Source organism: Mycteria americana, chromosome 3 (genome assembly GCF_035582795.1).
Source record: "Mycteria americana isolate JAX WOST 10 ecotype Jacksonville Zoo and Gardens chromosome 3, USCA_MyAme_1.0, whole genome shotgun sequence".
NCBI classification, from domain to species: domain Eukaryota; kingdom Metazoa; phylum Chordata; class Aves; order Ciconiiformes; family Ciconiidae; genus Mycteria; species Mycteria americana.
Window position 1 is genome coordinate 127717218 of NC_134367.1, and position 13581 is coordinate 127730798.

General features: G+C 46.2%; 1 long non-coding RNA gene across 1 annotated transcript in view; it reads left to right on the forward strand.

The window, feature by feature from the left end:
* The window catches only part of LOC142407434 (uncharacterized), a 180172-nt gene that overhangs the window by 69943 nt on the left and 96648 nt on the right, over positions 1-13581 (forward strand). The gene's annotated exons all lie outside the window — the stretch shown is intronic.

The window sequence follows — 13581 nt, forward strand, 5'->3', positions numbered from 1 at the left end:
GGAGGGAAGTGCAAAGCACTCACAGCCTTGCAAATCAGGACCTAGTGGGAAAATCCTTCTGTGTCCAACTGCCTGTCCGTGCTGGCAGAATGATGCACCTTGGTTCCTGAAATGAGAGGCACTTTTGGGACCTCTCTTTTGGTGAAGCACCAGAGGGAGGCAGATGTCTCCCAGGCTTTGTCTGGAAGGGAATGATGGACTCATGATCTAGAGGGCACATCCAAACAATCTTGTCACTCATCCTAGAGCGGGATGGGACGAGGGCTTGGAAAACCTCAGTTTATCCTTTCTACTTATAAATCTCTGATCAGATTATATGACGGTCCTAGCCCTACCTAGCTTGGTGAGGGAAAAGGTATGATGAGCCAGAAGGAGCTGAAATCCATCTGTAGCCATTGCAGCAAATATCTCTCTTCTTCATCACTCTTTCTGTAGCGTGATTTCTACAGCCATGTGTTTCTACAGCGCTTTACTGGTGTCTTTTTCTCTCTATTAATGAGAGGAGCGAAGGGAACAACAACAAAACTCAACTGAGCGTGGTGTTTCTTGCAGGGATACAGGTGCTGTTAGCATGACCTGAGATAGACTCTGGCAAGCTCCGAGCCCAAAAACCAGATCAAAGTAAAAATGCTGGGAAATACAAATGTACGGCCTGTTTTTTGGCAACCTCACACTGCACCAGCTAGCACTTCCGTAGCCGACACTATCAACAGAGCTGGAGACACATCCCACACAGATGAGCAAGGTTGGAAATAGCAACCTGTTACTGTGAATGATTTTTAGAAGAGAAAAATTCGAGTAGCAAGTTGTCGATGGATTTCAAGGGATCACAGCTAACTTTCCAGAAGCAAAATTTAACTTGCGGCTCTTTTCTTCTTCTGTTTTTAATAGTGTTTTCTCATTGACTGATTATGAACTTTCCAAAAGGGAAAAAAAGGGGCCCTGCAGCACGCTTGGTCTGAAGGGCTTGAATTAGGAGTTATCAAGAATCTCCCTGTAGCCAACCAGCTAATTTCAGCGGCAGAACAAGAGACCTTCTGTTAACACGCTGCACTGAACTCCCGCTGCTCTTTCCATGGCAGGTGTGGGCCCAATACCTGTTTATCAAGAGTCCTACTTATATAAAAGCAAAAGTTCAGGAAACTAAAAAATCTGAGTCACTGTCTGCTAAACTCCCAAATAAAATAGTTTTATTTTCCAACCAACCCAGTTTTCCTTATTTAAGCCCAAGGAAAAGAAAGAAAGAAAAAAAACTTGCTGTGAACCCTGACCTTTGGAGGTGTATTCCCCCCTGGGTGATTCATCTGTTTACCTTAGGACAATTAAATGTGAGTCAGTTTAAATAAACTTTAAAAACCAAAGGAAAAATATGCTAAAAACAGACCTGACCCCACCCCTTCTCCTAGTAGGGACTAACCGAGAAGTATGAAAAAATGCAACACAGATCACATTTTCAGGAAAATCCTAAGGAATCTGGAGCGAAGCGGCAAGTCACGGCGGCTCCTGACCCCGGCCAGGAGCTGGAAGGTGGAGCTGCTCCAGGATGGACCATGCAAAGGCTGTCCCCACGCTGCCACCAGCAGCAACTGGCCACCGCTAATAAGCTAATGCAGGGGCCATCAGAGTCGTTAACCCCAATGCAATATAGTTAAATGCTTCACCTTTAGGCTACCAGTGGCTTCAAGGAATTTCGGTTCAGTAATGTCCTGACAGCTTGAAATATTTGGCACTGATAGCAGTGCTGCTAGCTGGGGAAATACAGCGAGCACCCAGAGGTTTGCAGCAGATAAAGAGGGAGATAAAATCACCAGAGAATTATTAACTGAGGCCGATGGGGAAGAGCAAGAACAAACCCCCTTAAATAAAGCAGTGGTAAATGCTAAATGTCAGGGTTTATGCCTGCAAGAAATGTGGCAGCTGCAGGGTGTAGCTCTTAAGAGGCCATTAATGGAAAGAATCAAAGCTGCTCTCAAACGCTTCAAGCAGGATTGCCAATGCTGTTAACAGGCATGTGTCGGCTCTGAGACTGCCCTGAAAGTGGTGGGATTAAAAAAAAATAACCCTATATTTGGGGAAGTTTTTCACTGACTTTTGACTTCCAAGTTGTTAAAGTACCTTCAAATCACACTAAGACTAGAGAGAAAAAAGTGAGTGCGAGAAAAAGCAGCAATATTCTGGAGGACCTCATCCTACCGGTCTTGAAGGAAAACACCAACCACTCTCTGAAATTCATAGTACCACCCTGAGAATTGGGGACATTGCGGAGAAGGAATGTGGCCTACCCTTCTCTCAACACAAACAGGCAAAGGCTGGAGCAATTCCTCGCTGTTGCTCTGAGCACGGGTATCCTGCAGTGCCTCTGCACGGAGTGGGACACATCGCTCCTCCTCTCCGAGGCATCCAGAGGCGGCAGCAGGGAGAGGTGCCACACAGGCAGGATGTAGGCAGGAAAGAGATCCAGAGAACATTCTCACCTTCGTCAAAACCACTCTTTTTTTGGAAAGAGATCAGGCTGTTTTCTGCCAGGAGGATTTAAAACAATCCAAGGTTTTTTTCCCGTATTATTGACAAAGGGGTCTCTAATGATATGTCAGTTGACTTAGGGATTATATCTGCTGGGCGGTTCAGTGCTGATATTGCTTCTGACATTGTGATGAGTGTTGTGCTTTCTGTTGACCTTGGGGTGTAGGGACTCTTCTGGCTGTGGCCACCAGAAGCTGCTATCAGAAACTTTGTGCCATGTGCATGAAGCAGAGAAGCAACGAGGACCCACCAGTGCTGGCTGAGGCTCTTCCAAAATGCTTATTCTTCACCTCCCCACCATCACTTCGTGCTGGGGAGGAGCTGTGGGAAAGTGAGATGAGAGGGACGTGCTGGTAAAGAAACTACATGAAAAATGAGGATGGCTCCTCTTTTCATCAGCACTTAGGGACGTGACTGTCAGTGTCTGTAGCTGCTCCTTCTCCTGCCTGGGTGTGAGCAGCCGTTCACCGTCTGTTTTGGCACCTGTGTACAAAGAGCACAACAGTAGCCAACATTTAGAAATTAGTGCCCAATATTAACAGTCTTCATCCACTGCTTGGAGCATTTCCTTTCAAGGAGGGCAACCAGACGTTCCTCACAGCGAGCAGGTGTGCTCCCAGGGACCTGGGGACAAGGAAATTCTGGAAATACAAATTTCACGGGGAGGAGGCTCTGCAAAGGCAAGTCTTGTTCCCAGCCAAGGCACTGTAGGTCTAGCTGTGCGACTGGGGCTTTGTGAGTGCCAGGGCTCAGCACAAAGCTGCTAAGCTGTATTCTGAGCCTTTCCTGGGAGCTGCTGTTGGTTTCCTTTTAAACAGGGCAGAGTATGTCACACAACACAAACCATGGGGCCTTGAGAGGTAGGAATGCGGCCCTCCTGCCTGGTTCTTCACAGGTAGAGAATATTTTTTGGGTTATAGAGAAAGCAGGGTTGTCTCACAGGGAGTTGTGGAAACTGGAAAAAACCTTTTGAATTAATTTTGTGCCATTGACATATAACTGTCTGCATGTTGTTGAAAAGAAAAATCTTTTTTGTGCAGACTCTCCGCTGCAAAAGGCTTGTGAGTCACTTAAGTGAGCATCTGGAGTCCTGGTAGGGGGAACGCTGGCTTGGCTTGCTGCTAATGGGCACGTATGTATGCAGCTGTGCTAGCTGGTCCAGAACTAAATGCTCTGTCATAATGTTGTACCAAAAAAAAATGTTCTGCAAACAAAGTCACTGTCATCGGAACAAACAGAAATGACATGGTAGTCTAAACTGTAGGTAAGATGAAGTCATTCATTATTTAACGCCTTTAGGAACAGGGAGCAAAATCACCTGCATGTCCATAAAGATTGCTTATGTATGGAGTACCACTCAAGAGCTACCCACAAGCCAACTGCAATCTGCACAGACTGATGGTCTTTGGGATCCAGATTGGTCTTTTTGTTTTGCTGTTTGTCCGGTTACTTAAGAAAACAGGACCCTAATTTGTGCCTTGAGTTGGTAAACGTTCCAACGAGCCAACAACGAGCCAACACACAAAGACTGTCTAGGTATTTTCAAACCACAGACAAATCTGAGAAAATGGCAATCTGCTGGTAGAAGGTTTATGCATAGAGAAAGGAGCAGGTTTGCAAATAGGATTCCGGTGTTGTCTTGCAGGGATCTTGCCACACTAACGCAGGTTGTTCAGGCTCAGCAGTGGGTGTAAATGCACTATAACATTTATGCTCCCGCCCTCTCATCCCAGAATATGATGTGGGCTGTGATGGCATTTCGCATGTCACAGTCACAATAACCTCATTGACTCTCTAGAAGGCTACATATTCCTACTTGTCAGTAGATGGCACTATTTCTATTGCCTGTCTATGAATACGGCCACGTCTCTTTTCTAGAGCTCCCTGTAGGGCTGAGGATGAGGGGGGAAATGAGGCTGCCCCAGGGAACAGCATTTCAGGGACCTGTGGCCAGGGCTGCTGGAGTCAGGAAGGCGGAGGGACCAAGTGCAAATGGAAATCCCCCTTCCCGGAGAGCAGCCTTCTCATTTCGGTTTGTTCCTGTAGCTGGCAGCCCGTGGGCCACGTGGATGAGGTGCTTCTTTTGGGAGAGCACCCGTACTCCTGGGGTCTGTCATCCTCTCTCTTCTCCTGCAGTCTGATCTTGCCTCCAGTGCAGTCAGATGAGAGCATTATGGTTTCCATCTGGAGCAAAGCAGGACCTCAGGAGCTTAAGCAGAGGAACGACGGCTCCCTGCAGGCAAGCGAAAGGTGCCAACCCTGCTCTGTGCCCAGCCAGCCACACTGTGCTGGGCTGCTGTGATTTCACCCAAAGGAAAGACCACTAGATACCAGGAAGCTTCGAGGTCCCCAAGAGGGTCTCTGCTCAGCATCTGCCTGTGGTAGGATCTCCTTGCAGTTGTGCTTAGGACTCCTTCCTCACTGTGCTGGCCCAAGGATGTGAACTAAGCCAGACTTGTGGGCCTACGCACACCCATCCTGCAGATGTCAAAGTGATCACATGGGGCTTATGTTTGGATAGTGCCAAAGTGCCAGGTATCATTAGCGAGGCTATAAAATAAGATACTTGGTCTACCCCTGTGTGCAAATGAGCTCAAATTCATCCCTCAGCATTTTCTCCTCTGAGCTCCTTTATGCTATTCTAAAACTATATAATTTGCTGTCAGCAGCTCCTCGATTTGTTTAGGCTCCACACCAGCATTACGTTTGAAAATTATTTCAGGCTATTTGGTCATCGTCACTTATACAGCATGGATCCCGGCTCCTCACCTACAGGACTTTCAATTATGCAGGCTGTACAGCTTCTGCTTCTGAGCACGCAGCCCAGTTTGCGTAGGGGAAAGGCGTAAGTGTGCGCAAGTGGATAAAATAGAGCCCTGCGTCTTGGATTGCTTCCATGCCCTGTGGATTTATGATGCACGTCTAGCAGAGTGACTCCCAGATGGGTCTATGGGCTGCATTGTAACGTGTTCCCTTAGCATTCAGATTTACTGCTCCGCATTAAAATAGTCAGCCTCATAATTGGAGATAGCATCCTGGAATTAAAGCCCAAAACAACTATTGGACTGTTATAAAACTCCTTTAAATAGTCCTACCCAGCCATTTCTTCATTAGGTAATGACTAGCTAGAATGTTCCTGCCTTCGTTTTCAGACCTCATCGTTAATGACCTCAAAACAGGTGAGACTGCAGCTTCGTGAGATACGGGAGTTTTAACATAATCGCTTTGCACTCAGCAGCCATTAGGTCAACAGAGCTTTACTAACACGCTGGGTGTTTACACAGCTTCCAACAGTTCAAAAAGCCAAAGGAGGATCACAAGTCTATCTTCAAGCCAAAGGCGAAAAAGATTGACACAGGGTTGTAATCATCAGTGTCTGAAAAAAGCCTTCTCATCTGTTTTTAAGCATGTTCAAACAAGACACGACTCTTTGTACAACAGGGGTGCAGGGAAGGTGGGCAAATGCCATTCTTGTGGTTTAATTAAGGACCTCAATGAGGATCTAACAAATGCAGTGCGAGTTGTGCCTAGTGGGTCTCGCATGTGTGTCAGGAGGGAGGGAGGGAAGGAGGGGGGATACCGGGGAGGGTGGAAAGGGTGTGGGATGTGAAGGACGGTGTGTGGCAGCTGTTCACAGCAAATACTATTCTAGCTCATGGCTATGTGTTCCAGCCCTGTTGGAAAATTACATCTAAATAACAGATCACGAAAGAGCAACCCTGACAAGGCCTGTAATTTAGTCCCAAGAGGAAATTCTTCATTCATCAACTGTACAAGAGACTAAATTAGTTCTCTGCTGGATGAGGCTTTGCTGGCAGTTTGCTCTGCGGGTCAGCCCTACCTTCAGAGCAGGTCCCACTGGGGAGCCACTCCTGCCAGGGCCAAACCCACTCCCAGCCCATCTACCGAGAGGTACACCACTGTCTGAGCCCAGGAGGAGAGCTTCATTCTCACGTGTGTTTTGGGGGAGGTCTGAGGTTGTTGGACAAGGGTTGTCGTGAGGGTGAGAGTGTCTGGCCCAAGGTGGAGCATCACCTGAAGGCAGCTTCCATTCCCACCCAGAGCTCCTTGCGGCAGACTCTGTTGCTCCGTTTAGAAGGACAAGAAAGGATGCTGTCCTGCTATAGCAGGTCTGTCACTGGAAAGCTCCTACGCAGCTCACTGCATGTGCTGGTGTAAGATCTCTCTGCTTTCTTGTGCTGCCTGGACACCCAAAGGGCTGGACACCCAAAGGGAGCGGGCACCCAAAGGGCTTCCTGGCCAGAATAGCTGGCACAACGCAGACCTCCATAATCTATGGGTTCCATTCCTATACGTATGGATAGGTATACAGATACGGGTGCGTTTCTTTTTCTCATTGTAATAGCAAGTTTTTAAAAATGACAACTCAGTAGATATCCCATTAATGCTTCCCTTGCACACAAAAGCAAGGTTTGTTTAGTTTCTTCTTTATAGACATTGGTATTTTTCAGGTGCAGTTAGCAACTCTCCCATTTCCAGAGGCCTGGGGTGTGGGTGTGGGAGAATAAATCAAAGACATCCAAATCTGTAAGAGAGGTACTGGGCAGTTAAAAGTACATCAAGTGTACTTTTTTCTCTTTGTGTTTTGAATCTGGTTCTGCCACTTTTCACTCACGCTAAGAACTATTGTTCTCCAAGAGACATCCTATTTGTATTGGGAACTCACAAAAGCACCATGGAAAGTCAGGAAGTCTTCAGGATCAGTCCCAGATTATAACCATATCACAAAAGGACAGAGTACATAAGTGCAAGAGGACTAGCTGTATCTGCTCAGATACCTCTGAAATGCTGTCCCTGTACCTTAAGTTCCCTGTGTTTAGAGACATTCTGCTATTCTAATGCAAGTCACGGGCTAGTTTGCATGTTCGAAAGTTTATTCTTGATAATACTTTCTTCATCATCATCTATAATGTCCAGTACTTCTGCCCAGTATCTTCTTTAACCTATTGATCAGTTCTAGGTGTTTTCAGGATAGTACAAAAAAACCCTTTTAGATAATTATAGATGATTTCTGCCAGCCTATGTTTTGTTTATGTCTGGAAATATGGGGACTTCTATCCGCTTAGAAACAAGTTGGTCATCTGCATGCCCTTATTCTTATAGCTAGTGAATCCTGTTTTGATGGTCTCTTGGTATTTGGTCACAGTGATTTTCTGTAGCAACGCATTCCAGGTTAGTTATATATGAAGGCATTGCCTTTTTTTGTTTTCTTTTTTTCTTCCTTTTTAGTTTCACTGAATGTCTTTTTGCCCTTGTGTTAAGGTATGCAAAATACGTACGAGGTGCTCCCCACCCCCTTCCACTCTTTAGAGGAATGTTCCTGTCGCATCCCCACTTACTTGCCGTACTTACAAATGAAACACCCCTACACTTTTCAAACTCTCTGCAGAAACTTCTCTGCGGCTTGTCATTTCATTTCTCCTTCCTGAACCCCACACCCTCTTCTGAATCTATTACTTGCTGTTCTTCAGAGATAAGGGTATGTTAGCAAATACAGTGAACAGTTTCCCCTTTGGTCTGAGAGGTAAATCAATATTTAAGGCCTTGTAGGATTTTTTCCTTTAGGAGGAGAAACGGATGACACAACCCAGGTACGCACCTTGACACAACCTGTTTATTTGCAAAGAATGCTCCTGACCGCTTGAGCCCCGAACACCACAGGAGCAAACAGTGGAAAGTCCTGTTGCTCGCAACATTCGAGTCTGCTCTGCCAGTCATTTCTGAGCCGCAGGGAGCCCTGCTGCCCTGCAGCCCGTCATCTGTTGGGTTTGCTCCTTCCTCTGCCACACAACCCCTCCTAGACCTTGCCAAGCAGTGCTCGCGCCCATTCAGTTGCAGTCGGGGTGACCACCTCTGCCCAAAGATTTGTCTCCACATCAGACCTTGGCAGGGACGGTGGCTCCTGTTGTTTCCAGCTACCTCCCTGCATAAATTACTTTCTCCTTTCACACACAAAAAAAGAGACATCTGACACCCGCTGGCTTTGTGCAAAGCTGTTATTTGCTGTTGACCCAGTTGAAGGCAGCCATTAACTCCTTTCACATTAAAGAAACCCCATTACTAGAATATGTTCCGTCTAGTTTTCTGTCACATCCTTCGTAATTCTTAGTACTTTATTTACTTATTTGGCTCACTGTAGCAGGTATGGAGATTTTTCTTTCAGCTGTTTGAGCTTAGTTCTCCCTGGCCACAGGCAATGACAGGTAATGTATATGCCAATTGCAAGTATGAGTAATTTTCCATTGCACTTTGTGGTAGGCATTACCTACGCTTGTCATCTCTGAGTTTTGTCTTCCCATTCACCTGCTTGTCCCAGGCTGTTCGGAGTTTCCCTGCAGTCTTCACTGGTGTTAACGATACTAAAACACTGGTTCCCATCTGCAAATGTTGCTATCTCAGGGTTGATCCGTTTTCTGGAGAAGGCACGACTGTATGAAAATACACTAGCTTTGCCTGGAAGTTCGTTTCTGGGCAAAAGTTATTTGTAGGACTGCCCTCTCTAGGACTGAGGCTAAGCCCAGGGCTCCTCTGATGTGTAATGAGCTGTGTAATGGGACCTTTTCTCTGCTCAGGTAGCAGAGGGAAGCTGTTTTGTCAGTGTAGGGAACAGAAGTGAAGTGTCGGGGGGCAGGAGGTGTCCAGCTCAACTCCACAGCCCAGTCACTCTGCGGGACGTTGCAAAGCCCTGCCGCAGTTTCTCAGCCCGTTCCCACCTCTCCCCTGTCTCGTGGGGTTGTCCTGAGGGTTAACCACTGGGGAGACATCATCTTTCTTTTGTACTAAAAGAAAGACTCTTCATTATGTCTCCATGAAAGAGCCCTAATTGGACCAAAAGTGACCTATATGGAGCTGTATGGTAGCATTGCAGCACTGCAGATAAGTAACAGTGTCTGCTCAATGCCTGACAGATATTATAATGCTTGCTAAATGCAAAGCATTATTATTACTGCCAACAGAGATGGCAACAAACCCTCTTGTGTCCTCAAAGTTACATTGTTTTTGTATTGTCTCATACCTGGCAAATCTAACTGTGGTACCTTATGTTGCTTTCTTTTTTTCCGAAAGTATTGGTTGGACTGTGAAAAATGTAGTGGTTTCAGCTGAAGGTCAGGCAGCCCACAAAGCACTGAGAGAGTGCTTCTCAAATTCAGTTCCTCACCACATTTATTGCACTGAACTCACTTTCACTTTTGCATTGGCCATTCAGGAGAAAATTAATATCCCGTTTCATAAAACAGCAATCAAGAGCACAATTTTCGCCTCCCTCTTAGAATTACTCAATAGAGTAATAGGGTGCAACAGCACCTTCCCGGGGTATTAAAGTAAAATGGTAAAGGCATGGTTTACTTTTTAATCGAGAGGGAGGAACTGAGTCCTGGGATGCTGAGACTCGTGCTGAAGGTCACATACCTTCTTGTCATGGGGCTGAGACCAGATCTCCTAAGTACTGACCTCTGCTCCCGCTGTAAGAGCACTCTTCCTTTCAAGACAGGAGCTGGTGAAAGCTGATCTCACACGTCCAGGTGAAATTGTTACCTAGCAGCTCCTTGGAAATATGAGTTATTCCTTTTGCTGGGAACAACTGAGGGTAATACCTGGATTTCATGCTGTTCTTTTGGTAGTAAAGTAAAAAAAAAAACCCTGGGAAAGTGTTTAAGCTGCTGACTCGTAACCATACCCGTTACATGGCTAGCAGCTTTCATCTCAGATTGCTTTACAGTTTTGCTTTGAGGATTTACAGATTGCTTTGAGGACCAGAGGTTGTCCTCAAACTGAGGCCTGAAAAGTAAGCACCGCTTGCTAATGGGTAGAGCAACACCAATAACACCAGCACTTTCAGAGCGTGGCTCATCGGTGTGTGTGTTGCCAGTGGCGTAGGAGCAGCAGCCGGACCTCTGCCATCCAAAGCCAGGAGCTGAGCTCTGCAGGGTTGCCTCAGTGACTATCTCCATGCTGGCACATTATTTTGTGGTGTGGTATGGCTTCATCTCAGGTTTTCCTCATTTGTGCAAAGAGTGACAGCCTCCTGGAGTGTAATTTACTTTATAAAGGATGAAAAGTGCCCAGCTGGTGTCAGCTCTGGGCCCTGGCCAAGAGGGAGTTCATGAACTGGTGAGCTCGTAACTGGCCCCAAAGCCTGTAACAATGCTGTGCATAAACAAGGTCCGTGAGCTTCTTCCTAGCAGTGCAACCACATTTCACCATTAGGCAACTAAAATGTCTTTTCCCTTCTTCCTCTTCTTTTCATCGCAGGACACTGCTACGCTTTTAATTGATTGCATAAAAGAAGTGGCAAGTCAAATCCCTGAGGTGACATTTCTGGCTCCAAGCTAAAAAGCCATCGGCTGGGACATGTGCACAGCACTTTTGGGACTTGCGTAGATCTATTTGTATTTGTTTATTCATGTCTGGAGGACTGGACTGTCTCATAAGGAGTTCTCCAAAGGGATGCAGAAGAAGGGATGCTCCTGAGGAGCTTATAGTCCATGCACACCAGGTGGACTGCAGCACAGTCATGTTGCTTAAAATGTGGTGGAACAGGCAATAGTGAAAGTCTGTGACAGTGGGAACTTGGAGAAAGATTTTCTGTCCTTGCATCTGATGATGAGACCACGGCCTTTTCTTTTAAAACCCTCAACATACGCAATAGTTGCAAAGGATAAAAGGGTATCTGCTGCCTTCCAGCTTAGACTGAAAGATTCTCTGGGCAGCACTTACAGCATCTAAATCTGTGAGAGCTCACTTCAGCTTCTGGGTGTTAAAACAGCATATACGTGATTTCCTGAAGGAGATCTGAATGGCTTCTGGGGAATCATGTGGGGAGGGACTAGAGGAACTCCAGCGTTTTGCTCAATTGGGATTCCCATGCTCTTCTCCCTCCCCCTTTTGCCACACCACTGCAAATGTACGTAGTAAAAATAATAGCGATGACCGAGGTCATGTCTAGAATAGAAACGCTTTACAACGTGTGCTATAATGGTAAAATGCTCCTCGCCTGAATGCAGCTATATGAGGAAAGCTGTACTTTGTAGCTGCACGCAGTGAAACCACCCTGCCACCCACCCTCAGGCACAACAGGCTGCAGACTGGCTAACGTGCCGCTGCCGTCTGCATGGGGGACCGGCAGCCCAGCCCAGCCCAGCCTGGGTGCTCTCCTCCCTGCCCGGAGCAGGGTGCTGCTGGGGTTCGGGGGTGCAGCTGTGCCAGATACAGCCGAGCCAGGTTGCTCACGTCCTGGTCAATCGAATGATTGCTGTGGCAAACAAATCCCCCGAGCAGCTTGAAAAAAATCTCAAGTAACTCATTCATTTTTTCAAGAGTTACTATGACACAAATGCTGCCTTTAACTGTTGGGAATAAAGGAGGTAACCATATCTCCTTGCATATGAAAGACATAGGCACTGTGGACTTATAATTGCACGCACTCATGTTTAGCATCATTATCTTCTCTCATTTTATCTTTTTTTTCCATGAGAGCTTGCCTCATAGAGCCCTTCCACTGCCAAATCCGTAGCATTTGTGTTAGAGCACTTTAACAAGACAGAAGTATGTGTCAGGATCTGCAGTCTGGATTGCAGTGACAGCTCTGGATGGATTGTGCTCTCCTATCTCCTTTTGTGATCCTGTATGGAAAAGGGTTATGTATGTATAATGCATGGCATGAATCAGCTGCAGCTCTTTCTCAGCCAGGTCTCTGTTTCCTTCGCACCTGAGGACTAGATCCCTGGGCCGGGGTGTTTGTCTCTGCAGTGACTCAGTGACTTGGAGCATCCCGGGGTATTTAGGCACGCATCTCGCTTTGATTTCAGGGAAGGAGGAGCCTCGTTGTTTTGGAAGGACTTGCACCGTGTCTCTCTTGTGAGCGTGCTTCAGAAAGTTTATGTTCCACATGAGCATGTGGAGAAGCTGATATTCGTCAGAGTCCAGAGATAAGTCAGCTTTATTGCTGATTATCTCAGATTCACTTTTTAGAGGATGGGTTACAGCCTTAAGATAGGAAAATATTACTGCCGGTTGTTAAAATGAGAAGGGAGGGGAGGGGCCTGTTCCTCTTTTGGGGAGCAAGATAAGTTTCTTCGCGTGATGGCAATGATTCAAGCAGACTTTCCTATGCGCGCTCTACTCATATGCACTTCCATGACCGTAAAGCAAAAAAGCTTTTTACATACAAAAAGGCAAAGGGGAAGGTACAAGTTTTGCCAGCTGCCATTTTTCACTTGATTCCTCTGTTTCCAACATCATTGTGTAAAGCCTGGCTAGATAAGCCTGTAATAAACATGCCTGTGTTTGCGTATGTGTATGCATATATGCACAATTCCTATAGCTTCCAAAGCTCAGAGGCTTTGCTAAAATATCGGAAGTTTACCACCAGATTGCTTGCTTTTGGAAGAACGAACTGGTGTACAAACTGGAATCTGCTCTCCATCCCAGAGACATCACTCATTGTGTCAACGGTTAAGAGGGTAAGAGGAGAAGGTGCTTGGATACCAGCGCTATATGGCCTCATAATTCGGGAATCAGGAAAGCCACCAAATGTAACTTTTCTCCCTAATCAGGCTAAACATCAGTGTTGAGATAACAGAAATTTCCAGTGTCTGGCTAGTATTTTAAGCCTCTCAGAAAACAAATTCCGTTCTCATGTCTGTCCTTGCAACCCACTACCTCTAGCAGGGTAAATGAAATGAAGCCGAGAACAAAATTTGGTCTCACTTCAAATGAGTCCTTTAACCTAACTTAGTGGCAAAGCCCATGACAATAAAGGTGAAAATGTGGGTATTTTTCAAAGTGGGGTACTTTTCAATTATCATTCTTTTCCTCGTTATCATTAATGAGCTTATTAGTGCAACTTGGGGGAGGAAACCTGACTGTACAGTTTGAGATTGCATTCCTTTCTTTGCAGTGCCTGCAGAGAATCGGGCTGTGTGGCTCAGCCAGGGATGCGCTTGGCCAGGAGCCGCTCCTAACAGCAGCCAAGAGAAACCATTTTAGGGGAGGAAAGTGTGCAATAGGCACATAAAAGTTAACCCATCCCCAGAG